The sequence below is a fragment of the Pan troglodytes genome, chromosome 16 (assembly GCF_028858775.2).
Source record: "Pan troglodytes isolate AG18354 chromosome 16, NHGRI_mPanTro3-v2.0_pri, whole genome shotgun sequence".
NCBI classification, from domain to species: Eukaryota; Metazoa; Chordata; class Mammalia; order Primates; family Hominidae; genus Pan; species Pan troglodytes.
Window position 1 is genome coordinate 16,607,949 of NC_072414.2, and position 25,414 is coordinate 16,633,362.

The window sequence follows — 25,414 nt, forward strand, 5'->3', positions numbered from 1 at the left end:
TCTCTCTGTCTCTCAGTCTCTGTGTGTTTCTTTCCCACTCTGTGGGTTTGTGCCAGCCGAAGTTGCGTCAGGACTACCAGGTCGCTTGAGGATTGGGGGTGTTGCGAATTTTGTAGAAACCTCTTTGCTCCTCTGGTAGGCATATGAAAACGTGGCTTGGGTAAGGCACAGGCGGCTCCCCCAGCCCCCGGGTCCAAGGTGTTCTTTGATTTTCCTTGGCATTGATGGAAAGGTCACCGGTGTCCCCCTTCCACGGGCACATGCCTGGAACTCAGCCTCTGTTTCACCGTCCCCCAGTATGTCTCCGGTGACACACAGTAACACCAACTGCTGTGGGATTGGCCAGTGCCACGCGTGGTCACATGGTCTCCCCCTCGGATACGCATCTCTTCCTCTTTGCAGGTGTCCTATAAGCGCGGTCGGGTTTCCGGATCCCCAGGGCTTTTACAAGCCGGGCATGCCACTGCTCTTTCAAAGGAGGAGGGAGGCAGAGGGCTGATGGATGAGTGAATTTGCAGGTGACACTAGGCCTTTAGACCTATGGGATCATTCGGTGCTGTAGCGAGGCCATGCCGACCTCACCAGACGTGGTGAGCCCAACCTACCTCACTGGGAGGGGGCCAAAATCAGATCTCAACGGGAGTCCGGAGAACCCAGCAGGCGTCCTGAAGCTCCCCCTCCCTCGGTGGAAGTCGGCTCAAGCAGGTCCTGAGGACAGGACCCCTGGGGTTTCGGACTGCGATAGGAAGAGCCACCCGCGGCCCCCTCTCCCACGCTGCCCCAAACAGCACCCAGGATCCGGCCGCTGCCGCGGCGGCACAGGAGCATCGCGGCCGCCTCGTGGCGATGGCGAAATTTAAAGAGGACGCAGCCTATCTGTCAGGAGTGGAGAGTGAGTCGGCTCAGCCAATGCGCATGCGCGAGGCGCAAGCGGTTTCTCCCGTCACAGTGGTTCCCACGGTTGTCTTAGAAACCAGTCCCCGAGGCTTGGCAGAGCAGGAGCCCTCCGTGGCAGTGCTTGGGTGTCGAGGCTCTGAGGCTCCGGCCTCACCTCTCCACGGGGTGGAAAGGAACGTCTGAGGATGCCTGGAGTCGCAAAGGGCCGACCATGATGACGGAACCGCAGGCAGAGATGGGGGAAGCAGCACGGGATCCCAGCCTCAGGCATGCACGGACGGTGTTGGTTGGGGTGAGTCTCCCCAAAAGTCGTGCTGCCGTCCGTGATCTCGAGGACGGGTCGACCTCCGTGCCCCTGGGCTGCTCTCTCACCCGAGTGTGGTTCTCCTCCAGAGCAGGACCCTGCAGCCTCAGGGGGTGCCTGGGGGTGTGTATTTCAATGCCTCTGCTGTATGACTCTGTGTGTGTGAGTGTGTGTGTTTCTGTGTGTGTGTCTCCCATTCTCTCTTTTCTCTCTGTCTCTCAGTCTCTGTGTGTTTCTTTCCCACTCTGTGGGTTGGTGCCAGCCGAAGTTGCGTCAGGGCTACCAGGTCGCTTGAGGATTGGGGGTGTTGCGAATTTTGTAGAAACCTCTTTGCTCCTCTGGTAGGCATATGAAAACGTGGCTTGGGTAAGGCAAAGGTGGCCCCCCCAGCCCCCGGGTCCGCGGTGTTCTTTGATTTTCCTTGGCATTGATGGAAAGGTCACTGGTTTCCCCCTTCCACTGGCACATGCCTGGAACCCAGCCTCTGTTTCACCGTCCCCCAGCAAGTCTCCGGTGACACACATTAACCCCAACTGCTGTGAGACTAGCCAGTGCCACGCGTGCTCACATGGTCTCCCCCTCGGATTCGCCTCTCTTCCTCTTTGCAGGTGTCCTATGAGCACGGTCGGCTTTCCGGATCCCCAGGGCTTTTACAAACGGGGCAGGCCACTGCTCTTTCAAAGGAGGAGGGAGGCAGAGGGCTGATGGATGAGTGAATTGGCAGCTGACACTAGGCCCTTAGACCTATGGGATCATTCGGTGCTGTAGCGAGGCCATGCCAACCTCACCAGATGTGGTGAGCCCAACCTATCTCACTCGGAGGGGGCCAAAATCGGATCTCAAGGGGAGTCCGGAGAACCCAGCAGGCGTCCTGATGCTCCCCCTCCCTCGGTGGAAGTCGGCTCAAGCAGGTCCTGAGGACAGGACCGCTGGGGTTTGTGCCTGGGGTAGGACGAGACATCCGCGGGCCCCTCTGCCACGCAGCCCCAAACAGGACCCAGGATCCAGCCGCCGCCGCGGCGGCAGCAGGAGCATCGCGGCCGCCGCATGGCGATGGCGAAATTTAAAGGGGACGCAGCCTATCTGTCAGGAGTAGAGCGCGAGTCGGCTCAGCTAATGCGCATGCGCGAGGCGCGAGCGGTTTCTGCTGTCACAGTGGTTCCCACGGTTGTCTCAGAAACCAGTCCCCGAGGCTTGGCAGAGCAGGAGCCCTCCGTGGCAGTGCTTGGGTGTCGAGGCTCTGAGGCTCTTGGCCTCACCTCTCCACGGGGTCGAAGGGATCGTCTGCGGATGCCTGGAGTCGCAAAGGGCCGACCATGATGACGGAACCCCAGGCAGAGTTGGGGGAAGCAGCAAGGGATCCCAGCCTCAGGCATGCACGGACGGTGTTGGTTGGGGTGAGTCTCCCCAAAAGTCGTGCCGCCGTCCGTGATCTCGAGGACGGGTCGGTCTGCATGCCCCTGGGCTGCTCTCTCACCGGAGGGTGGTTCTCCTCCAGAGCAGAACCCCGCAGCCTCAGGGGTTGCCTGGGGGTGTGTATTTCAATGCCTCTGCTGTATGACTCTGTGTGTCTGTGTGTGTGTCTGTGTGCGTCTCTCCCATTATCCCTTCTCTCTCTGTCTCTCAGTCTCTGTGTGTTTCTTTCCCACTCTGTGGGTTTGTGCCAGCCGAAGTTGCGTCAGGGCTACCAGGTCGCTTGAGGATTGGGGGTGTGGCGAATTTTGTAGAAACCTCTTTGCTCCTCTGGTAGGCATATGAAAACGTGGCTTGGGTCAGGCACAGACGGCCCCCCCAGCCCCCGGGTCCCAGGTGTTCTTTGACTTTCCTTGGCATTGATGGAAAGGTCACCAGTTTCCCCCTTCCACTGGCACATGCCTGGAACCCAGCCTCTGTTTCACCGTCCCCCAGCATGTCTCCGGTGACACACATTAACACCAACTGCTGTGAGACTGGCCAGTGCCACGCGTGCTCACATGGTCTCCCCCTCGGATTCGCCTCTCTTCCTCTTTGCAGGTGTCCTATAAGCGCGGTCGGCTTTCCGGATCCCCAGGGCTTTTAGAAGCGGGGCAGGCCACTGCTCTTTCAAAGGGGGAGGGAGGCAGAGGGCTGATGGATGAGTGAATTTGCAGCTGACACTAAGCCTTTAGACCTATGGGATCATTCGGTGCTGTAGCGAGGCCATGCCGACCTCACCAGATGTGGTGAGCCCAACCTATCTCACTCGGAGGGGGCCAAAATCGGATCTCAACGGGAGTCCGGAGAATCCAGCAGGTGTCCTGAAGCTCCCCCTCCTTCGGGGGAAGTCGGCTCAAACAGGTCCTCAGGACAGGACCCCTGCGGTTTGGGCCTGCGATAGGAAGAGACATACGCGGCCCCCTCTCCCACGCTGCCCCAAACAGGACCCAGGATCCAGCCGCCGCGGCGGTGGCAGGAGCATCGCGGCCGCCGCGTGGCGATGGCGAAATTTAAAGGGGACGCAGCCTATCTGTCAGGAGTGGAGCGGCAGTTGGCTCAGCCAATGCGCATGCGCGAGGCCCGAGCGGTTTCTCCCGTCACAGTGGTTCCCACGGTTCTCTTAGAAACCAGTCCTCGAGGCTTGGCAGTGCAGGAGCCCTCCGTGGCAGTGCTTGGGTGTCGAGGCTCTGAGGCTCCGGCCTCACCTCTACACGGGGTGGAAGGGAACGTCTGCGGATGCCTGGAGTCGCAAAGGGCCGACCAGGATGACGGAACCCCAGGCAGAGACGGGGGAAGCAGCACGGGATCCCAGCCTCAGGCATGCACGGACGGTGTTGGTTGGGGTGAGTCTCCCCAAAAGTCGTGCCGCCGTCCGTGATCTAGAGGACGGGTCGCCCTGCGTGCCCTTGGGCTGCTCTCTCACCCGAGGGTCGTTCTCCTCCAGAGCAAAACCCCGCAGCCTCAGGGGTTGCCTGGGGGTGTGTATTTCAATGCCTCTGCTGTATGACTCTGTGTGTGTGTGTGTGTGTGTGTGTGTCTGTGTGCGTGTCTCCCATTCTCTCTTCTCTCTCTGTCTCTCAGTCTCTGTGTGTTTCTTTCCCACTCTGTGGGTTTGTGCCAGCCGAAGTTGCGTCAGGACTACCAGGTCGCTTGAGGATTGGGGGTGTTGCGAATTTTGTAGAAACCTCTTTGCTCCTCTGGTAGGCATATGAAAACGTGGCTTGGGTAAGGCACAGGCGGCTCCCCCAGCCCCCGGGTCCAAGGTGTTCTTTGATTTTCCTTGGCATTGATGGAAAGGTCACCGGTGTCCCCCTTCCACGGGCACATGCCTGGAACTCAGCCTCTGTTTCACCGTCCCCCAGTATGTCTCCGGTGACACACAGTAACACCAACTGCTGTGGGATTGGCCAGTGCCACGCGTGGTCACATGGTCTCCCCCTCGGATACGCATCTCTTCCTCTTTGCAGGTGTCCTATAAGCGCGGTCGGGTTTCCGGATCCCCAGGGCTTTTACAAGCGGGGCAGGCCACTGCTCTTTCAAAGGAGGAGGGAGGCAGAGGGCTGATGGATGAGTGAATTTGCAGGTGACACTAGGCCTTTAGACCTATGGGATCATTCGGTGCTGTAGCGAGGCCATGCCGACCTCACCAGACGTGGTGAGCCCAACCTACCTCACTGGGAGGGGGCCAAAATCAGATCTCAACGGGAGTCCGGAGAACCCAGCAGGCGTCCTGAAGCTCCCCCTCCCTCGGTGGAAGTCGGCTCAAGCAGGTCCTGAGGACAGGACCCCTGGGGTTTCGGACTGCGATAGGAAGAGCCACCCGCGGCCCCCTCTCCCACGCTGCCCCAAACAGCACCCAGGATCCGGCCGCTGCCGCGGCGGCACAGGAGCATCGCGGCCGCCTCGTGGCGATGGCGAAATTTAAAGAGGACGCAGCCTATCTGTCAGGAGTGGAGAGTGAGTCGGCTCAGCCAATGCGCATGCGCGAGGCGCAAGCGGTTTCTCCCGTCACAGTGGTTCCCACGGTTGTCTTAGAAACCAGTCCCCGAGGCTTGGCAGAGCAGGAGCCCTCCGTGGCAGTGCTTGGGTGTCGAGGCTCTGAGGCTCCGGCCTCACCTCTCCACGGGGTGGAAAGGAACGTCTGAGGATGCCTGGAGTCGCAAAGGGCCGACCATGATGACGGAACCGCAGGCAGAGATGGGGGAAGCAGCACGGGATCCCAGCCTCAGGCATGCACGGACGGTGTTGGTTGGGGTGAGTCTCCCCAAAAGTCGTGCTGCCGTCCGTGATCTCGAGGACGGGTCGACCTCCGTGCCCCTGGGCTGCTCTCTCACCCGAGTGTGGTTCTCCTCCAGAGCAGGACCCTGCAGCCTCAGGGGGTGCCTGGGGGTGTGTATTTCAATGCCTCTGCTGTATGACTCTGTGTGTGTGAGTGTGTGTGTTTCTGTGTGTGTGTCTCCCATTCTCTCTTTTCTCTCTGTCTCTCAGTCTCTGTGTGTTTCTTTCCCACTCTGTGGGTTTGTGCCAGCCGAAGTTGCGTCAGGGCTACCAGGTCGCTTGAGGATTGGGGGTGTTGCGAATTTTGTAGAAACCTCTTTGCTCCTCTGGTAGGCATATGAAAACGTGGCTTGGGTAAGGCAAAGGTGGCCCCCCCAGCCCCCGGGTCCGCGGTGTTCTTTGATTTTCCTTGGCATTGATGGAAAGGTCACTGGTTTCCCCCTTCCACTGGCACATGCCTGGAACCCAGCCTCTGTTTCACCGTCCCCCAGCAAGTCTCCGGTGACACACATTAACCCCAACTGCTGTGAGACTAGCCAGTGCCACGCGTGCTCACATGGTCTCCCCCTCGGATTCGCCTCTCTTCCTCTTTGCAGGTGTCCTATGAGCACGGTCGGCTTTCCGGATCCCCAGGGCTTTTACAAACGGGGCAGGCCACTGCTCTTTCAAAGGAGGAGGGAGGCAGAGGGCTGATGGATGAGTGAATTGGCAGCTGACACTAGGCCCTTAGACCTATGGGATCATTCGGTGCTGTAGCGAGGCCATGCCAACCTCACCAGATGTGGTGAGCCCAACCTATCTCACTCGGAGGGGGCCAAAATCGGATCTCAAGGGGAGTCCGGAGAACCCAGCAGGCGTCCTGATGCTCCCCCTCCCTCGGTGGAAGTCGGCTCAAGCAGGTCCTGAGGACAGGACCGCTGGGGTTTGTGCCTGGGGTAGGACGAGACATCCGCGGGCCCCTCTGCCACGCAGCCCCAAACAGGACCCAGGATCCAGCCGCCGCCGCGGCGGCAGCAGGAGCATCGCGGCCGCCGCATGGCGATGGCGAAATTTAAAGGGGACGCAGCCTATCTGTCAGGAGTAGAGCGCGAGTCGGCTCAGCTAATGCGCATGCGCGAGGCGCGAGCGGTTTCTGCTGTCACAGTGGTTCCCACGGTTGTCTCAGAAACCAGTCCCCGAGGCTTGGCAGAGCAGGAGCCCTCCGTGGCAGTGCTTGGGTGTCGAGGCTCTGAGGCTCTTGGCCTCACCTCTCCACGGGGTCGAAGGGATCGTCTGCGGATGCCTGGAGTCGCAAAGGGCCGACCATGATGACGGAACCCCAGGCAGAGTTGGGGGAAGCAGCAAGGGATCCCAGCCTCAGGCATGCACGGACGGTGTTGGTTGGGGTGAGTCTCCCCAAAAGTCGTGCCGCCGTCCGTGATCTCGAGGACGGGTCGGTCTGCATGCCCCTGGGCTGCTCTCTCACCGGAGGGTGGTTCTCCTCCAGAGCAGAACCCCGCAGCCTCAGGGGTTGCCTGGGGGTGTGTATTTCAATGCCTCTGCTGTATGACTCTGTGTGTCTGTGTGTGTGTCTGTGTGCGTCTCTCCCATTATCCCTTCTCTCTCTGTCTCTCAGTCTCTGTGTGTTTCTTTCCCACTCTGTGGGTTTGTGCCAGCCGAAGTTGCGTCAGGGCTACCAGGTCGCTTGAGGATTGGGGGTGTGGCGAATTTTGTAGAAACCTCTTTGCTCCTCTGGTAGGCATATGAAAACGTGGCTTGGGTCAGGCACAGACGGCCCCCCCAGCCCCCGGGTCCCAGGTGTTCTTTGACTTTCCTTGGCATTGATGGAAAGGTCACCAGTTTCCCCCTTCCACTGGCACATGCCTGGAACCCAGCCTCTGTTTCACCGTCCCCCAGCATGTCTCCGGTGACACACATTAACACCAACTGCTGTGAGACTGGCCAGTGCCACGCGTGCTCACATGGTCTCCCCCTCGGATTCGCCTCTCTTCCTCTTTGCAGGTGTCCTATAAGCGCGGTCGGCTTTCCGGATCCCCAGGGCTTTTAGAAGCGGGGCAGGCCACTGCTCTTTCAAAGGGGGAGGGAGGCAGAGGGCTGATGGATGAGTGAATTTGCAGCTGACACTAAGCCTTTAGACCTATGGGATCATTCGGTGCTGTAGCGAGGCCATGCCGACCTCACCAGATGTGGTGAGCCCAACCTATCTCACTCGGAGGGGGCCAAAATCGGATCTCAACGGGAGTCCGGAGAATCCAGCAGGTGTCCTGAAGCTCCCCCTCCTTCGGGGGAAGTCGGCTCAAACAGGTCCTCAGGACAGGACCCCTGCGGTTTGGGCCTGCGATAGGAAGAGACATACGCGGCCCCCTCTCCCACGCTGCCCCAAACAGGACCCAGGATCCAGCCGCCGCGGCGGTGGCAGGAGCATCGCGGCCGCCGCGTGGCGATGGCGAAATTTAAAGGGGACGCAGCCTATCTGTCAGGAGTGGAGCGGCAGTTGGCTCAGCCAATGCGCATGCGCGAGGCCCGAGCGGTTTCTCCCGTCACAGTGGTTCCCACGGTTCTCTTAGAAACCAGTCCTCGAGGCTTGGCAGTGCAGGAGCCCTCCGTGGCAGTGCTTGGGTGTCGAGGCTCTGAGGCTCCGGCCTCACCTCTACACGGGGTGGAAGGGAACGTCTGCGGATGCCTGGAGTCGCAAAGGGCCGACCAGGATGACGGAACCCCAGGCAGAGACGGGGGAAGCAGCACGGGATCCCAGCCTCAGGCATGCACGGACGGTGTTGGTTGGGGTGAGTCTCCCCAAAAGTCGTGCCGCCGTCCGTGATCTAGAGGACGGGTCGCCCTGCGTGCCCTTGGGCTGCTCTCTCACCCGAGGGTCGTTCTCCTCCAGAGCAAAACCCCGCAGCCTCAGGGGTTGCCTGGGGGTGTGTATTTCAATGCCTCTGCTGTATGACTCTGTGTGTGTGTGTGTGTGTGTGTGTGTCTGTGTGCGTGTCTCCCATTCTCTCTTCTCTCTCTGTCTCTCAGTCTCTGTGTGTTTCTTTCCCACTCTGTGGGTTTGTGCCAGCCGAAGTTGCGTCAGGACTACCAGGTCGCTTGAGGATTGGGGGTGTTGCGAATTTTGTAGAAACCTCTTTGCTCCTCTGGTAGGCATATGAAAACGTGGCTTGGGTAAGGCACAGGCGGCTCCCCCAGCCCCCGGGTCCAAGGTGTTCTTTGATTTTCCTTGGCATTGATGGAAAGGTCACCGGTGTCCCCCTTCCACGGGCACATGCCTGGAACTCAGCCTCTGTTTCACCGTCCCCCAGTATGTCTCCGGTGACACACAGTAACACCAACTGCTGTGGGATTGGCCAGTGCCACGCGTGGTCACATGGTCTCCCCCTCGGATACGCATCTCTTCCTCTTTGCAGGTGTCCTATAAGCGCGGTCGGGTTTCCGGATCCCCAGGGCTTTTACAAGCGGGGCAGGCCACTGCTCTTTCAAAGGAGGAGGGAGGCAGAGGGCTGATGGATGAGTGAATTTGCAGGTGACACTAGGCCTTTAGACCTATGGGATCATTCGGTGCTGTAGCGAGGCCATGCCGACCTCACCAGACGTGGTGAGCCCAACCTACCTCACTGGGAGGGGGCCAAAATCGGATCTCAACGGGAGTCCGGAGAACCCAGCAGGCGTCCTGAAGCTCCCCCTCCCTGGGTGGAAGTCGGCTCAAGCAGGTCCTGAGGACAGGACCCCTGGGGTTTCGGACTGCGATAGGAAGAGCCACCCGCGGCCCCCTCTCCCACGCTGCCCCAAACAGCACCCAGGATCCGGCCGCTGCCGCGGCGGCACAGGAGCATCGCGGCCGCCTCGTGGCGATGGCGAAATTTAAAGCGGACGCAGCCTATCTGTCAGGAGTGGAGAGTGAGTCGGCTCAGCCAATGCGCATGCGCGAGGCGCAAGCGGTTTCTCCCGTCACAGTGGTTCCCACGGTTGTCTTAGAAACCAGTCCCCGAGGCTTGGCAGAGCAGGAGCCCTCCGTGGCAGTGCTTGGGTGTCGAGGCTCTGAGGCTCCGGCCTCACCTCACCACGGGGTGGAAAGGAACGTCTGAGGATGCCTGGAGTCGCAAAGGGCCGACCATGATGACGGAACCGCAGGCAGAGATGGGGGAAGCAGCACGGGATCCCAGCCTCAGGCATGCACGGACGGTGTTGGTTGGGGTGAGTCTCCCCAAAAGTCGTGCTGCCGTCCGTGATCTCGAGGACGGGTCGACCTCCGTGCCCCTGGGCTGCTCTCTCACCCGAGTGTGGTTCTCCTCCAGAGCAGGACCCTGCAGCCTCAGGGGGTGCCTGGGGGTGTGTATTTCAATGCCTCTGCTGTATGACTCTGTGTGTGTGAGTGTGTGTGTTTCTGTGTGTGTGTCTCCCATTCTCTCTTTTCTCTCTGTCTCTCAGTCTCTGTGTGTTTCTTTCCCACTCTGTGGGTTTGTGCCAGCCGAAGTTGCGTCAGGGCTACCAGGTCGCTTGAGGATTGGGGGTGTTGCGAATTTTGTAGAAACCTCTTTGCTCCTCTGGTAGGCATATGAAAACGTGGCTTGGGTCAGGCAAAGGCGGCCCCCCCAGCCCCCGGGTCCGCGGTGTTCTTTGATTTTCCTTGGCATTGATGGAAAGGTCACTGGTTTCCCCCTTCCACTGGCACATGCCTGGAACCCAGCCTCTGTTTCACCGTCCCCCAGCAAGTCTCCGGTGACACACATTAACCCCAACTGCTGTGAGACTAGCCAGTGCCACGCGTGCTCACATGGTCTCCCCCTCGGATTCGCCTCTCTTCCTCTTTGCAGGTGTCCTATGAGCACGGTCGGCTTTCCGGATCCCCAGGGCTTTTACAAACGGGGCAGGCCACTGCTCTTTCAAAGGAGGAGGGAGGCAGAGGGCTGATGGATGAGTGAATTGGCAGCTGACACTAGGCCCTTAGACCTATGGGATCATTCGGTGCTGTAGCGAGGCCATGCCAACCTCACCAGATGTGGTGAGCCCAACCTATCTCACTCGGAGGGGGCCAAAATCGGATCTCAAGGGGAGTCCGGAGAACCCAGCAGGCGTCCTGATGCTCCCCCTCCCTCGGTGGAAGTCGGCTCAAGCAGGTCCTGAGGACAGGACCGCTGGGGTTTGTGCCTGGGGTAGGACGAGACATCCGCGGGCCCCTCTGCCACGCAGCCCCAAACAGGACCCAGGATCCAGCCGCCGCCGCGGCGGCAGCAGGAGCATCGCGGCCGCCGCATGGCGATGGCGAAATTTAAAGGGGACGCAGCCTATCTGTCAGGAGTAGAGCGCGAGTCGGCTCAGCTAATGCGCATGCGCGAGGCGCGAGCGGTTTCTGCTGTCACAGTGGTTCCCACGGTTGTCTCAGAAACCAGTCCCCGAGGCTTGGCAGAGCAGGAGCCCTCCGTGGCAGTGCTTGGGTGTCGAGGCTCTGAGGCTCTTGGCCTCACCTCTCCACGGGGTCGAAGGGATCGTCTGCGGATGCCTGGAGTCGCAAAGGGCCGACCATGATGACGGAACCCCAGGCAGAGACGGGGGAAGCAGCACGGGATCCCAGCCTCAGGCATGCACGGACGGTGTTGGTTGGGGTGAGTCTCCCCAAAAGTCGTGCCGCCGTCCGTGATCTAGAGGACGGGTCGGCCTGCATGCCCCTGGGCTGCTCTCTCACCGGAGGGTGGTTCTCCTCCAGAGCAGAACCCCGCAGCCTCAGGGGTTGCCTGGGGGTGTGTATTTCAATGCCTCTGCTGTATGACTCTGAGTGTCTGTGTGTGTGTGTGTGTCTGTGTGCGTCTCTCCCATTATCTCTTCTCTCTCTGTCTCTCAGTCTCTGTGTGTTTCTTTCCCACTCTGTGGGTTTGTGCCAGCCGAAGTTGCGTCAGGACTACCAGGTCGCTTGAGGATTGGGGGTGTTGCGAATTTTGTAGAAACCTCTTTGCTCCTCTGGTAGGCATATGAAAACGTGGCTTGGGTAAGGCACAGGTGGCTCCCCCAGCCCCCGGTCCAAGGTGTTCTTTGATTTTCCTTGGCATTGATGGAAAGGTCACCGGTGTCCCCCTTCCACGGGCACATGCCTGGAACTCAGCCTCTGTTTCACCGTCCCCCAGTATGTCTCCGGTGACACACAGTAACACCAACTGCTGTGGGATTGGCCAGTGCCACGCGTGGTCACATGGTCTCCCCCTCGGATACGCATCTCTTCCTCTTTGCAGGTGTCCTATAAGCGCGGTCGGGTTTCCGGATCCCCAGGGCTTTTACAAGCGGGGCAGGCCACTGCTCTTTCAAAGGAGGAGGGAGGCAGAGGGCTGATGGATGAGTGAATTTGCAGGTGACACTAGGCCTTTAGACCTATGGGATCATTCGGTGCTGTAGCGAGGCCATGCCGACCTCACCAGACGTGGTGAGCCCAACCTACCTCACTGGGAGGGGGCCAAAATCGGATCTCAACGGGAGTCCGGAGAACCCAGCAGGCGTCCTGAAGCTCCCCCTCCCTCGGTGGAAGTCGGCTCAAGCAGGTCCTGAGGACAGGACCCCTGGGGTTTCGGACTGCGATAGGAAGAGCCACCCGCGGCCCCCTCTCCCACGCTGCCCCAAACAGCACCCAGGATCCGGCCGCTGCCGCGGCGGCACAGGAGCATCGCGGCCGCCTCGTGGCGATGGCGAAATTTAAAGCGGACGCAGCCTATCTGTCAGGAGTGGAGAGTGAGTCGGCTCAGCCAATGCGCATGCGCGAGGCGCAAGCGGTTTCTCCCGTCACAGTGGTTCCCACGGTTGTCTTAGAAACCAGTCCCCGAGGCTTGGCAGAGCAGGAGCCCTCCGTGGCAGTGCTTGGGTGTCGAGGCTCTGAGGCTCCGGCCTCACCTCTCCACGGGGTGGAAAGGAACGTCTGAGGATGCCTGGAGTCGCAAAGGGCCGACCATGATGACGGAACCGCAGGCAGAGACGGGGGAAGCAGCACGGGATCCCAGCCTCAGGCATGCACGGACGGTGTTGGTTGGGGTGAGTCTCCCCAAAAGTCGTGCTGCCGTCCGTGATCTCGAGGACGGGTCGACCTCCGTGCCCCTGGGCTGCTCTCTCACCCGAGTGTGGTTCTCCTCCAGAGCAGGACCCTGCAGCCTCAGGGGGTGCCTGGGGGTGTGTATTTCAATGCCTCTGCTGTATGACTCTGTGTGTGTGAGTGTGTGTGTTTCTGTGTGTGTGTCTCCCATTCTCTCTTTTCTCTCTGTCTCTCAGTCTCTGTGTGTTTCTTTCCCACTCTGTGGGTTTGTGCCAGCCGAAGTTGCGTCAGGGCTACCAGGTCGCTTGAGGATTGGGGGTGTTGCGAATTTTGTAGAAACCTCTTTGCTCCTCTGGTAGGCATATGAAAACGTGGCTTGGGTCAGGCACAGACGGCCCCCCCAGCCCCCGGGTCCCAGGTGTTCTTTGACTTTCCTTGGCATTGATGGAAAGGTCACCAGTTTCCCCCTTCCACTGGCACATGCCTGGAACCCAGCCTCTGTTTCACCGTCCCCCAGCATGTCTCCGGTGACACACATTAACACCAACTGCTGTGACACTGGCCAGTGCCACGCGTGCTCACATGGTCTCCCCCTCGGATTCGCCTCTCTTCCTCTTTGCAGGTGTCCTATAAGCGCGGTCGGCTTTCCGGATCCCCAGGGCTTTTAGAAGCGGGGCAGGCCACTGCTCTTTCAAAGGGGGAGGGAGGCAGAGGGCTGATGGATGAGTGAATTTGCAGCTGACACTAAGCCTTTAGACCTATGGGATCATTCGGTGCTGTAGCGAGGCCATGCCGACCTCACCAGATGTGGTGAGCCCAACCTATCTCACTCGGAGGGGGCCAAAATCGGATCTCAACGGGAGTCCGGAGAATCCAGCAGGCGTCCTGAAGCTCCCCCTCCTTCGGGGGAAGTCGGCTCAAACAGGTCCTCAGGACAGGACCCCTGCGGTTTGGGCCTGCGATAGGAAGAGACATACGCGGCCCCCTCTCCCACGCTGCCCCAAACAGGACCCAGGATCCAGCCGCCGCGGCGGTGGCAGGAGCATCGCGGCCGCCGCGTGGCGATGGCGAAATTTAAAGGGGACGCAGCCTATCTGTCAGGAGTGGAGCGGCAGTTGGCTCAGCCAATGCGCATGCGCGAGGCCCGAGCGGTTTCTCCCGTCACAGTGGTTCCCACGGTTCTCTTAGAAACCAGTCCTCGAGGCTTGGCAGTGCAGGAGCCCTCCGTGGCAGTGCTTGGGTGTCGAGGCTCTGAGGCTCCGGCCTCACCTCTACACGGGGTGGAAGGGAACGTCTGCGGATGCCTGGAGTCGCAAAGGGCCGACCAGGATGACGGAACCCCAGGCAGAGACGGGGGAAGCAGCACGGGATCCCAGCCTCAGGCATGCACGGACGGTGTTGGTTGGGGTGAGTCTCCCCAAAAGTCGTGCCGCCGTCCGTGATCTAGAGGACGGGTCGCCCTGCGTGCCCTTGGGCTGCTCTCTCACCCGAGGGTCGTTCTCCTCCAGAGCAAAACCCCGCAGCCTCAGGGGTTGCCTGGGGGTGTGTATTTCAATGCCTCTGCTGTATGACTCTGTGTGTGTGTGTGTGTGTGTGTGTCTGTGTGCGTGTCTCCCATTCTCTCTTCTCTCTCTGTCTCTCAGTCTCTGTGTGTTTCTTTCCCACTCTGTGGGTTTGTGCCAGCCGAAGTTGCGTCAGGACTACCAGGTCGCTTGAGGATTGGGGGTGTTGCGAATTTTGTAGAAACCTCTTTGCTCCTCTGGTAGGCATATGAAAACGTGGCTTGGGTAAGGCACAGGCGGCTCCCCCAGCCCCCGGGTCCAAGGTGTTCTTTGATTTTCCTTGGCATTGATGGAAAGGTCACCGGTGTCCCCCTTCCACGGGCACATGCCTGGAACTCAGCCTCTGTTTCACCGTCCCCCAGTATGTCTCCGGTGACACACAGTAACACCAACTGCTGTGGGATTGGCCAGTGCCACGCGTGGTCACATGGTCTCCCCCTCGGATACGCATCTCTTCCTCTTTGCAGGTGTCCTATAAGCGCGGTCGGGTTTCCGGATCCCCAGGGCTTTTACAAGCGGGGCAGGCCACTGCTCTTTCAAAGGAGGAGGGAGGCAGAGGGCTGATGGATGAGTGAATTTGCAGGTGACACTAGGCCTTTAGACCTATGGGATCATTCGGTGCTGTAGCGAGGCCATGCCGACCTCACCAGACGTGGTGAGCCCAACCTACCTCACTGGGAGGGGGCCAAAATCGGATCTCAACGGGAGTCCGGAGAACCCAGCAGGCGTCCTGAAGCTCCCCCTCCCTCGGTGGAAGTCGGCTCAAGCAGGTCCTGAGGACAGGACCCCTGGGGTTTCGGACTGCGATAGGAAGAGCCACCCGCGGCCCCCTCTCCCACGCTGCCCCAAACAGCACCCAGGATCCGGCCGCTGCCGCGGCGGCACAGGAGCATCGCGGCCGCCTCGTGGCGATGGCGAAATTTAAAGCGGACGCAGCCTATCTGTCAGGAGTGGAGAGTGAGTCGGCTCAGCCAATGCGCATGCGCGAGGCGCAAGCGGTTTCTCCCGTCACAGTGGTTCCCACGGTTGTCTTAGAAACCAGTCCCCGAGGCTTGGCAGAGCAGGAGCCCTCCGTGGCAGTGCTTGGGTGTCGAGGCTCTGAGGCTCCGGCCTCACCTCTCCACGGGGTGGAAAGGAACGTCTGAGGATGCCTGGAGTCGCAAAGGGCCGACCATGATGACGGAACCGCAGGCAGAGACGGGGGAAGCAGCACGGGATCCCAGCCTCAGGCATGCACGGACGGTGTTGGTTGGGGTGAGTCTCCCCAAAACTCGTGCTGCCGTCCGTGATCTCGAGGACGGGTCGACCTCCGTGCCCCTGGGCTGCTCTCTCACCCGAGTGTGGTTCTCCTCCAGAGCAGGACCCTGCAGCCTCAGGGGGTGCCTGGGGGTGTGTATTTCAATGCCTCTGCTGTATGACTCTGTGTGTGTGAGTGTGTGTGTTTCTGTGTGTGTGTCTCCCATTCTCTCTTTTCTCTCTGTCTCTCAGTCTCTGTGTGTTTCTTTCCCACTCTGTGGGTTTGTGCCAGCCGAAGTTGCGTCAGGGCTACCAGGTCGCTTGAGGATTGGGGGTGTTGCGAATTTTGTAGAAACCTCTTTGCTCCTCTGGTAGGCATATGAAAACGTGGCTTGGGTCAGGCAAAGGCGGCCCCCCCAGCCCCCGGGTCCGCGGTGTTCTTTGATTTTCCTTGGCATTGATGGAAAGGTCACTGGTTTCCCCCTTCCACTGGCACATGCCTGGAACCCAGCCTCTGTTTCACCGTCCCCCAGCAAGTCTCCGGTGACACACATTAACCCCAACTGCTGTGAGACTAGCCAGTGCCACGCGTGCTCACATGGTCTCCCCCTCGGATTCGCCTCTCTTCCTCTTTGCAGGTGTCCTATGAGCACGGTCGGCTTTCCGGATCCCCAGGGCTTTTACAAACGGGGCAGGCCACTGCTCTTTCAAAGGAGGAGGGAGGCAGAGGGCTGATGGATGAGTGAATTGGCAGCTGACACTAGGCCCTTAGACCTATGGGATCATTCGGTGCTGTAGCGAGGCCATGCCAACCTCACCAGATGTGGTGAGCCCAACCTATCTCACTCGGAGGGGGCCAAAATCGGATCTCAAGGGGAGTCCGGAGAACCCAGCAGGCGTCCTGATGCTCCCCCTCCCTCGGTGGAAGTCGGCTCAAGCAGGTCCTGAGGACAGGACCGCTGGGGTTTGTGCCTGGGGTAGGACGAGACATCCGCGGGCCCCTCTGCCACGCAGCCCCAAACAGGACCCAGGATCCAGCCGCCGCCGCGGCGGCAGCAGGAGCATCGCGGCCGCCGCATGGCGATGGCGAAATTTAAAGGGGACGCAGCCTATCTGTCAGGAGTAGAGCGCGAGTCGGCTCAGCTAATGCGCATGCGCGAGGCGCGAGCGGTTTCTGCTGTCACAGTGGTTCCCACGGTTGTCTCAGAAACCAGTCCCCGAGGCTTGGCAGAGCAGGAGCCCTCCGTGGCAGTGCTTGGGTGTCGAGGCTCTGAGGCTCTTGGCCTCACCTCTCCACGGGGTCGAAGGGATCGTCTGCGGATGCCTGGAGTCGCAAAGGGCCGACCATGATGACGGAACCCCAGGCAGAGTTGGGGGAAGCAGCAAGGGATCCCAGCCTCAGGCATGCACGGACGGTGTTGGTTGGGGTGAGTCTCCCCAAAAGTCGTGCCGCCGTCCGTGACCTCGAGGACGGGTCGGCCTGCGTGCCCCTGGGCTGCTCTCTCACCGGAGGGTGGTTCTCCTCCAGAGCAGAACCCCGCAGCCTCTGGGGTTGCCTGGGGGTGTGTATTTCAATGCCTCTGCTGTATGACTCTGTGTGTCTGTGTGTGTGTCTGTGTGCGTCTCTCCCATTATCTCTTCTCTCTCTGTCTCTCAGTCTCTGTGTGTTTCTTTCCCACTCTGTGGGTTTGTGCCAGCCGAAGTTGCGTCAGGGCTACCAGGTCGCTTGAGGATTGGGGGTGTGGCGAATTTTGTTGAAACCTCTTTGCTCCTCTGGTAGGCATATGAAAACGTGGCTTGGGTCAGGCACAGACGGCCCCCCCAGCCCCCGGGTCCCAGGTGTTCTTTGACTTTCCTTGGCATTGATGGAAAGGTCACCAGTTTCCCCCTTCCACTGGCACATGCCTGGAACCCAGCCTCTGTTTCACCGTCCCCCAGCATGTCTCCGGTGACACACATTAACACCAACTGCTGTGAGACTGGCCAGTGCCACGCGTGCTCACATGGTCTCCCCCTCGGATTCGCCTCTCTTCCTCTTTGCAGGTGTCCTATAAGCGCGGTCGGCTTTCCGGATCCCCAGGGCTTTTAGAAGCGGGGCAGGCCACTGCTCTTTCAAAGGGGGAGGGAGGCAGAGGGCTGATGGATGAGTGAATTTGCAGCTGACACTAAGCCTTTAGACCTATGGGATCATTCGGTGCTGTAGCGAGGCCATGCCGACCTCACCAGATGTGGTGAGCCCAACCTATCTCACTCGGAGGGGGCCAAAATCGGATCTCAACGGGAGTCCGGAGAATCCAGCAGGCGTCCTGAAGCTCCCCCTCCTTCGGGGGAAGTCGGCTCAAACAGGTCCTCAGGACAGGACCCCTGCGGTTTGGGCCTGCGATAGGAAGAGACATACGCGGCCCCCTCTCCCACGCTGCCCCAAACAGGACCCAGGATCCAGCCGCCGCGGCGGTGGCAGGAGCATCGCGGCCGCCGCGTGGCGATGGCGAAATTTAAAGGGGACGCAGCCTATCTGTCAGGAGTGGAGCGGCAGTTGGCTCAGCCAATGCGCATGCGCGAGGCCCGAGCGGTTTCTCCCGTCACAGTGGTTCCCACGGTTCTCTTAGAAACCAGTCCTCGAGGCTTGGCAGTGCAGGAGCCCTCCGTGGCAGTGCTTGGGTGTCGAGGCTCTGAGGCTCCGGCCTCACCTCTACACGGGGTGGAAGGGAACGTCTGCGGATGCCTGGAGTCGCAAAGGGCCGACCAGGATGACGGAACCCCAGGCAGAGACGGGGGAAGCAGCACGGGATCCCAGCCTCAGGCATGCACGGACGGTGTTGGTTGGGGTGAGTCTCCCCAAAAGTCGTGCCGCTGTCCGTGATCTAGAGGACGGGTCGCCCTGCGTGCCCTTGGGCTGCTCTCTCACCCGAGGGTCGTTCTCCTCCAGAGCAAAACCCCGCAGCCTCAGGGGTTGCCTGGGGGTGTGTATTTCAATGCCTCTGCTGTATGACTCCGTGTGTGTGTGTGTGTGTGTGTGTGTCTGTGTGCGTGTCTCCCATTCTCTCTTCTCTCTCTGTCTCTCAGTCTCTGTGTGTTTCTTTCCCACTCTGTGGGTTTGTGCCAGCCGAAGTTGCGTCAGGACTACCAGGTCGCTTGAGGATTGGGTGTGTTGCGAATTTTGTAGAAACCTCTTTGCTCCTCTGGTAGGCATATGAAAACGTGGCTTGGGTAAGGCACAGGTGGCTCCCCCAGCCCCCGGGTCCAAGGTGTTCTTTGATTTTCCTTGGCATTGATGGAAAGGTCACCGGTGTCCCCCTTCCACGGGCACATGCCTGGAACTCAGCCTCTGTTTCACCGTCCCCCAGTATGTCTCCGGTGACACACAGTAACACCAACTGCTGTGGGATTGGCCAGTGCCACGCGTGGTCACATGGTCTCCCCCTCGGATACGCATCTCTTCCTCTTTGCAGGTGTCCTATAAGCGCGGTCGGGTTTCCAGATCCCCAGGGCTTTTACAAGCGGGGCAGGCCACTGCTCTTTCAAAGGAGGAGGGAGGCAGAGGGCTGATGGATGAGTGAATTTGCAGGTGACACTAGGCCTTTAGACCTATGGGATCATTCGGTGCTGTAGCGAGGCCATGCCGACCTCACCAGACGTGGTGAGCCCAACCTACCTCACTGGGAGGGGGCCAAAATCGGATCTCAACGGGAGTCCGGAGAACCCAGCAGGCGTCCTGAAGCTCCCCCTCCCTCGGTGGAAGTCGGCTCAAGCAGGTCCTGAGGACAGGACCCCTGGGGTTTCGGACTGCGGTAGGAAGAGCCACCCGCGGCCCCCTCTCCCACGCTGCCCCAAACAGCACCCAGGATCCGGCCGCTGCCGCGGCGGCACAGGAGCATCGCGGCCGCCTCGTGGCGATGGCGAAATTTAAAGCGGACGCAGCCTATCTGTCAGGAGTGGAGAGTGAGTCGGCTCAGCCAATGCGCATGCGCGAGGCGCAAGCGGTTTCTCCCGTCACAGTGGTTCCCACGGTTGTCTTAGAAACCAGTCCCCGAGGCTTGGCAGAGCAGGAGCCCTCCGTGGCAGTGCTTGGGTGTCGAGGCTCTGAGGCTCCGGCCTCACCTCTCCACGGGGTGGAAAGGAACGTCTGAGGATGCCTGGAGTCGCAAAGGGCCGACCATGATGACGGAACCGCAGGCAGAGACGGGGGAAGCAGCACGGGATCCCAGCCTCAGGCATGCACGGACGGTGTTGGTTGGGGTGAGTCTCCCCAAAAGTCGTGCTGCCGTCCGTGATCTCGAGGACGGGTCGACCTCCGTGCCCCTGGGCTGCTCTCTCACCCGAGTGTGGTTCTCCTCCAGAGCAGGACCCTGCAGCCTCAGGGGGTGCCTGGGGTTGTGTATTTCAATGCCTCTGCTGTATGACTCTGTGTGTGTGAGTGTGTGTGTTTCTGTGTGCGTGTCTCCCATTCTCTCTTTTCTCTCTGTCTCTCAGTCTCTGTGTGTTTCTTTCCCACTCTGTGGGTTTGTGCCAGCCGAAGTTGCGTCAGGGCTACCAGGTCGCTTGAGGATTGGGGGTGTGGCGAATTTTGTAGAAACCTCTTTGCTCCTCTGGTAGGCATATGAAAACGTGGCTTGGGTCAGGCACAGACGGCCCCCCCAGCCCCCGGGTCCCAGGTGTTCTTTGACTTTCCTTGGCATTGATGGAAAGGTCACCAGTTTCCCCCTTCCACTGGCACATGCCTGGAACCCAGCCTCTGTTTCACCGTCCCCCAGCATGTCTCCGGTGACACACATTAACCCCAACTGCTGTGAGACTGGCCAGTGCCACGCGTGCTCACATGGTCTCCCCCTCGGATTCGCCTCTCTTCCTCTTTGCAGGTGTCCTATAAGCGCGGTCGGCTTTCCGGATCCCCAGGGCTTTTAGAAGCGGGGCAGGCCACTGCTCTTTCAAAGGGGGAGGGAGGCAGAGGGCTGATGGATGAGTGAATTTGCAGCTGACACTAAGCCTTTAGACCTATGGGATCATTCGGTGCTGTAGCGAGGCCATGCCGACCTCACCAGATGTGGTGAGCCCAACCTATCTCACTCGGAGGGGGCCAAAATCGGATCTCAACGGGAGTCCGGAGAATCCAGCAGGCGTCCTGAAGCTCCCCCTCCTTCGGGGGAAGTCGGCTCAAACAGGTCCTCAGGACAGGACCCCTGCGGTTTGGGCCTGCGATAGGAAGAGACATACGCGGCCCCCTCTCCCACGCTGCCCCAAACAGGACCCAGGATCCAGCCGCCGCGGCGGTGGCAGGAGCATCGCGGCCGCCGCGTGGCGATGGCGAAATTTAAAGGGGACGCAGCCTATCTGTCAGGAGTGGAGCGGCAGTTGGCTCAGCCAATGCGCATGCGCGAAGCCCGAGCGGTTTCTCCCGTCACAGTGGTTCCCACGGTTCTCTTAGAAACCAGTCCTCGAGGCTTGGCAGTGCAGGAGCCCTCCGTGGCAGTGCTTGGGTGTCGAGGCTCTGAGGCTCCGGCCTCACCTCTACACGGGGTGGAAGGGAACGTCTGCGGATGCCTGGAGTCGCAAAGGGCCGACCAGGATGACGGAACCCCAGGCAGAGACGGGGGAAGCAGCACGGGATCCCAGCCTCAGGCATGCACGGACGGTGTTGGTTGGGGTGAGTCTCCCCAAAAGTCGTGCCGCTGTCCGTGATCTAGAGGACGGGTCGCCCTGCGTGCCCTTGGGCTGCTCTCTCACCCGAGGGTCGTTCTCCTCCAGAGCAAAACCCCGCAGCCTCAGGGGTTGCCTGGGGGTGTGTATTTCAATGCCTCTGCTGTATGACTCTGTGTGTGTGTGTGTGTGTGTGTGTGTCTGTGTGCGTGTCTCCCATTCTCTCTTCTCTCTCTGTCTCTCAGTCTCTGTGTGTTTCTTTCCCACTCTGTGGGTTTGTGCCAGCCGAAGTTGCGTCAGGACTACCAGGTCGCTTGAGGATTGGGGGTGTTGCGAATTTTGTAGAAACCTCTTTGCTCCTCTGGTAGGCATATGAAAACGTGGCTTGGGTAAGGCACAGGCGGCTCCCCCAGCCCCCGGGTCCAAGGTGTTCTTTGATTTTCCTTGGCATTGATGGAAAGGTCACCGGTGTCCCCCTTCCACGGGCACATGCCTGGAACTCAGCCTCTGTTTCACCGTCCCCCAGTATGTCTCCGGTGACACACAGTAACACCAACTGCTGTGGGATTGGCCAGTGCCACGCGTGGTCACATGGTCTCCCCCTCGGATACGCATCTCTTCCTCTTTGCAGGTGTCCTATAAGCGCGGTCGGGTTTCCGGATCCCCAGGGCTTTTACAAGCGGGGCAGGCCACTGCTCTTTCAAAGGAGGAGGGAGGCAGAGGGCTGATGGATGAGTGAATTTGCAGGTGACACTAGGCCTTTAGACCTATGGGATCATTCGGTGCTGTAGCGAGGCCATGCCAACCTCACCAGATGTGGTGAGCCCAACCTATCTCACTCGGAGGGGGCCAAAATCGGATCTCAAGGGGAGTCCGGAGAACCCAGCAGGCGTCCTGATGCTCCCCCTCCCTCGGTGGAAGTCGGCTCAAGCAGGTCCTGAGGACAGGACCGCTGGGGTTTGTGCCTGGGGTAGGACGAGACATCCGCGGGCCCCTCTGCCACGCAGCCCCAAACAGGACCCAGGATCCAGCCGCCGCCGCGGCGGCAGCAGGAGCATCGCGGCCGCCGCATGGCGATGGCGAAATTTAAAGGGGACGCAGCCTATCTGTCAGGAGTAGAGCGCGAGTCGGCTCAGCTAATGCGCATGCGCGAGGCGCGAGCGGTTTCTGCTGTCACAGTGGTTCCCACGGTTGTCTCAGAAACCAGTCCCCGAGGCTTGGCAGAGCAGGAGCCCTCCGTGGCAGTGCTTGGGTGTCGAGGCTCTGAGGCTCTTGGCCTCACCTCTCCACGGGGTCGAAGGGATCGTCTGCGGATGCCTGGAGTCGCAAAGGGCCGACCATGATGACGGAACCCCAGGCAGAGTTGGGGGAAGCAGCAAGGGATCCCAGCCTCAGGCATGCACGGACGGTGTTGGTTGGGGTGAGTCTCCCCAAAAGTCGTGCCGCCGTCCGTGATCTCGAGGACGGGTCGGCCTGCATGCCCCTGGGCTGCTCTCTCACCGGAGGGTGGTTCTCCTCCAGAGCAGAACCCCGCAGCCTCAGGGGTTGCCTGGGGGTGTGTATTTCAATGCCTCTGCTGTATGACTCTGTGTGTCTGTGTGTGTGTCTGTGTGCGTCTCTCCCATTATCTCTTCTCTCTCTGTCTCTCAGTCTCTGTGTGTTTCTTTCCCACTCTGTGGGTTTGTGCCAGCCGAAGTTGCGTCAGGGCTACCAGGTCGCTTGAGGATTGGGGGTGTGGCGAATTTTGTAGAAACCTCTTTGCTCCTCTGGTAGGCATATGAAAACGTGGCTTGGGTAAGGCAAAGGCGGCCCCCCCAGCCCCCGGGTCCGCGGTGTTCTTTGATTTTCCTTGGCATTGATGGAAAGGTCACCGGTTTCCCCCTTCCACTGGCACATGCCTGGAACCCAGCCTCTGTTTCACCGTCCCCCAGCATGTCTCCGGTGACACACATTAACACCAACTGCTGTGAGACTGGCCAGTGCCACGCGTGTTCACATGGTCTCCCCCTCGGATTCGCCTCTCTTCCTCTTTGCAGGTGTCCTATAAGCGCGGTCGGCTTTCCGGATCCCCAGGGCTTTGAGAAGCGGGGCAGGCCACTGCTCTTTCAAAGGGGGAGGGAGGCAGAGGGCTGATGGATGAGTGAATTTGCAGCTGACACTAAGCCTTTAGACCTATGGGATCATTCGGTGCTATAGCGAGGCCATGCCGACCTCACCAGATGTGGTGAGCCCAACCTATCTCACTCGGAGGGGGCCAAAATCGGATCTCAACGGGAGTCCGGAGAATCCAGCAGGCGTCCTGAAGCTCCCCCTCCTTCGGGGGAAGTCGGCTCAAACAGGTCCTCAGGACAGGACCCCTGCGGTTTGGGCCTGCGATAGGAAGAGACATACGCGGCCCCCTCTCCCACGCTGCCCCAAACAGGACCCAGGATCCAGCCGCCGCGGCGGTGGCAGGAGCATCGCGGCCGCCGCGTGGCGATGGCGAAATTTAAAGGGGACGCAGCCTATCTGTCAGGAGTGGAGCGGCAGTTGGCTCAGCCAATGCGCATGCGCGAGGCCCGAGCGGTTTCTCCCGTCACAGTGGTTCCCACGGTTCTCTTAGAAACCAGTCCTCGAGGCTTGGCAGTGCAGGAGCCCTCCGTGGCAGTGCTTGGGTGTCGAGGCTCTGAGGCTCCGGCCTCACCTCTACACGGGGTGGAAGGGAACGTCTGCGGATGCCTGGAGTCGCAAAGGGCCGACCAGGATGACGGAACCCCAGGCAGAGACGGGGGAAGCAGCACGGGATCCCAGCCTCAGGCATGCACGGACGGTGTTGGTTGGGGTGAGTCTCCCCAAAAGTCGTGCCGCTGTCCGTGATCTAGAGGACGGGTCGCCCTGCGTGCCCTTGGGCTCCTCTCTCACCCGAGGGTCGTTCTCCTCCAGAGCAAAACCCCGCAGCCTCAGGGGTTGCCTGGGGGTGTGTATTTCAATGCCTCTGCTGTATGACTCTGTGTGTGTGTGTGTGTGTGTGTGTGTGTGTCTGTGTGCGTGTCTCCCATTCTCTCTTCTCTCTCTGTCTCTCAGTCTCTGTGTGTTTCTTTCCCACTCTGTGGGTTTGTGCCAGCCGAAGTTGCGTCAGGACTACCAGGTCGCTTGAGGATTGGGGGTGTTGCGAATTTTGTAGAAACCTCTTTGCTCCTCTGGTAGGCATATGAAAACGTGGCTTGGGTAAGGCACAGGCGGCTCCCCCAGCCCCCGGGTGCAAGGTGTTCTTTGATTTTCCTTGGCATTGATGGAAAGGTCACCGGTGTCCCCCTTCCACGGGCACATGCCTGGAACTCAGCCTCTGTTTCACCGTCCCCCAGTATGTCTCCGGTGACACACAGTAACACCAACTGCTGTGGGATTGGCCAGTGCCACGCGTGGTCACATGGTCTCCCCCTCGGATACGCATCTCTTCCTCTTTGCAGGTGTCCTATAAGCGCGGTCGGGTTTCCGGATCCCCAGGGCTTTTACAAGCGGGGCAGGCCACTGCTCTTTCAAAGGAGGAGGGAGGCAGAGGGCTGATGGATGAGTGAATTTGCAGGTGACACTAGGCCTTTAGACCTATGGGATCATTCGGTGCTGTAGCGAGGCCATGCCGACCTCACCAGACGTGGTGAGCCCAACCTACCTCACTGGGAGGGGGCCAAAATCGGATCTCAACGGGAGTCCGGAGAACCCAGCAGGCGTCCTGAAGCTCCCCCTCCCTCGGTGGAAGTCGGCTCAAGCAGGTCCTGAGGACAGGACCCCTGGGGTTTCGGACTGCGATAGGAAGAGCCACCCGCGGCCCCCTCTCCCACGCTGCCCCAAACAGCACCCAGGATCCGGCCGCTGCCGCGGCGGCACAGGAGCATCGCGGCCGCCTCGTGGCGATGGCGAAATTTAAAGCGGACGCAGCCTATCTGTCAGGAGTGGAGAGTGAGTCGGCTCAGCCAATGCGCATGCGCGAGGCGCAAGCGGTTTCTCCCGTCACAGTGGTTCCCACGGTTGTCTTAGAAACCAGTCCCCGAGGCTTGGCAGAGCAGGAGCCCTCCGTGGCAGTGCTTGGGTGTCGAGGCTCTGAGGCTCCGGCCTCACCTCTCCACGGGGTGGAAAGGAACGTCTGAGGATGCCTGGAGTCGCAAAGGGCCGACCATGATGACGGAACCGCAGGCAGAGACGGGGGAAGCAGCACGGGATCCCAGCCTCAGGCATGCACGGACGGTGTTGGTTGGGGTGAGTCTCCCCAAAAGTCGTGCTGCCGTCCGTGATCTCGAGGACGGGTCGACCTCCGTGCCCCTGGGCTGCTCTCTCACCCGAGTGTGGTTCTCCTCCAGAGCAGGAACCTGCAGCCTCAGGGGGTGCCTGGGGGTGTGTATTTCAATGCCTCTGCTGTATGACTCTGTGTGTGTGAGTGTGTGTGTTTCTGTGTGTGTGTCTCCCATTCTCTCTTTTCTCTCTGTCTCTCAGTCTCTGTGTGTTTCTTTCCCACTCTGTGGGTTTGTGCCAGCCGAAGTTGCGTCAGGGCTACCA

At 60.2% G+C, this 25,414-nt stretch overlaps 1 long non-coding RNA gene across 1 annotated transcript in view; it reads left to right on the top strand.

Annotated features, from left to right (window-relative positions):
- Window positions 1-12,222: 12,222 nt before the first annotated feature.
- Window positions 12,223-25,414, top strand: part of LOC129137118 (uncharacterized) — a 241,262-nt gene continuing 228,070 nt past the window's right edge. The window contains exon 1 of the long non-coding RNA XR_008539288.2: window positions 12,223-12,448. This is a non-coding gene — a long non-coding RNA (uncharacterized LOC129137118). The remainder of the gene's footprint in view (window positions 12,449-25,414) is intronic.